The sequence below is a fragment of the Arachis hypogaea genome, chromosome 2 (assembly GCF_003086295.3).
Source record: "Arachis hypogaea cultivar Tifrunner chromosome 2, arahy.Tifrunner.gnm2.J5K5, whole genome shotgun sequence".
NCBI classification, from domain to species: Eukaryota; Viridiplantae; Streptophyta; class Magnoliopsida; order Fabales; family Fabaceae; genus Arachis; species Arachis hypogaea.
In genome coordinates this window covers 94,812,049-94,814,697 of record NC_092037.1, presented here as the reverse complement: position 1 = coordinate 94,814,697, position 2,649 = coordinate 94,812,049, and positions in this window count along the sequence as shown.

Genomic DNA, 2,649 nt, shown 5'->3' with positions numbered 1-2,649 from the left:
TAATTTTATATTTATTTTATTTTATTTTATTTTTTGCTTTTTCTTTTATGTGTTTTTCTGTTGTTACGATCTTTTTGTTTTGTTTTATTTTTTTAGCTTTTGTTTTTTAAATTTTTTTTCTTGTTTTGTGCGTTAATCTTAAAAAATAATTGTATTTATTATCACAACATTTATGTTTTATCTCTAAAATATCTATATTTGCTTTTTTTAAAATGTATTTATCATCAATAAATTTATATATTTGTTTACTATGATTGTTTCTAAAGTTTGTGTATTTACCTTTATCGTCACAAAAACTTCTTTTTTCTGTCAATAATTTTATATGTTTTGGTTTCTATGTTTCTTTTAAAAATTTGTGTATTTATTGTCACAAAATTTATATGCTCAATTAAAAAGTTTTATATGTTTATTTTTTATAATTTTTCTTCAAACATCTACGCGTTTGTTTTCAAATAATTTATGTGTTTATCATCATATTTTTTCAATTTAGCATAAAATATTTCTGTACTTTTTTTCCTTATGATTTTTTCCTTTTTTTTCCGTTGCTTCTCTCTTCATTTTGTTTCCGTAAAATTTTGTTAAATATGAAAAATGCAAATAAGGCCATTCAGTTTAACGAAAATATGTGGATTCTAGACCATTTTTATTTGCAAGGCCGATAGTTCAAATTTTGAGAGACTATTTTAAAAAGATATCGTCTGTCTTATTGTTTTAGATTTGTACATTTAGGTGGTATTCCCCCTAATCTTTTGAGAATAAAAATACTAGGGGTTTAATAATATTTAAGCAAGTGTATGTATTATGTCCTGTAATGTAAGTGAAAATAATAATCTTTAGAAAAAAACGTTTTTTATATTTACTAGAACCCTTTTTATATTTACTACACTCTGTCCCAAACTCCCAATGCTTGACCTGTGTTCCCGAGGCTTGTTTAAAACTTGTCCACGGAAAAAAAAAAAGGACCTTAGCTTAGCTTGGCTCTAAAAATAAAATAAGACACAAATAAATAAAAATATAAAAATTAGTTTTTTATATTTTATTTAATAATAAATTAAAATAAATTATAAAAATTTATTTTTTTATTTATTTTTGTCATTAAAAAAATTGAGAAAGAAAAATACAATAATAAAAAATATAATTATAAAAAAATTAACAAGAATAATGAAAAAGTTAAAAAATAGGGCAATTGACTTATATAAAATAAAGTTGAGAAACGTTTACCTGATTACAATAATTGGAAAATGGTTATGTGCATGTCTTGTTTCAGTTTCTATATAATTCGTGAGAGCTAACCACGATTTTCAGATTATACATAAACCGTGCCTGGCAGCAAAGGTTTACATGCAAGAAGAGCTCAACGTAAACCGTGGTAGGCAGCCACGGTTTACCCTTGGTGAATGCGAGATGGAAACCGTTGGAAGTAGCCATGATTTATGAAGACAAATGTGCATAAAACGGGGCTAGCAGCAACGGTTTATGAAGGATTTCGAATGGGCATAAACCATGGTTAGCTCCCACGGTTTATGAGGAGAGAAATTCTATATATATGTGAGTGAGATTCAAGTTGGTGAAGAGATCATTATCACAATGTCAAGTGAGGAAGAGAGTTTTCTTGTCTTAGTGCATTGCTTTGGAAAAATCAAAAGAAGCAAAAAATATGGTGTGAAGTTCACTGACAGAGAACCATTGAGTGAATTCATTAGTTCATCAAGCACTTTGTCAGATGTCAAGAACAACATCTTGTAGAAGTTTGGGGTATTTGGGAGCAAGTGGGTGAAGAAGCTATTCTACAAGATTCCCATCACAGTAGTCTCGACCGGTGTTAAGTATGATACGTTTGTGCTAGCGGCTGATGAAGATATCAGGGTTTTGTTTCATTGTGTTAGGAGTTTTCCGGAGGTCAGAATACATGAGTTGTTCGCGAAGTTGGAGGTTGGCGTCGATAGTTCTGGGGCATCAGCTCCAGTTCATAGCTCGACTGCCGCGGGCGGTGTGTCTAGTTCAATGCCTGCGACCCGGCCATCTATTCCGCAGGTCGCATCCCTTTCCTTCGCGGCTGATTTAGAACAAACGGAGGCAGTTGGTTCTGTACCATTGGAGAATCCTGGGGTCTGGCAGTAGGCATTTGAGGGGGATACAGGTGGTGTCATAGTTCATGAAGTTCAAGGCTTCCGGGAGCCTGATCAAGTAGAGAATGCAATGCGGGACGATGACTCTGACCAGGAGCCTATAGATATCATTGGGGACAGTGATGATGACACAGGTGCTAATCCACATGCACAACACGCGCCTTCAAGTTCTGGCACACAGCAGTACCCTCCACAATTCTCCACTTTAAACTTGGAGGCTCTGGGTCAACAGGCGGACGGAGGTGCTACAATTGGGGGTTCTTCTACAGAATTTTAGATTGGACAATCGTTCCAGAATAAAGATGAAGCTGTTTTGAGTGTAAAGGACTATAGCATCCGTCGAGGTGTTGAGTACCGAGTGTTAGAATCGGATCATCTGAAGTATCATGGAAAATGTAAGGAGTTCGGCAAGGGTTGTAGTTGGTTGATTCGAATATCGCTCCGTGCACGAAAGGGCACTTGGGAGGTTAGGAGGTACAACGGTCCCTACACTTTCTTGGCCACCTCTATTTCCAGTGAG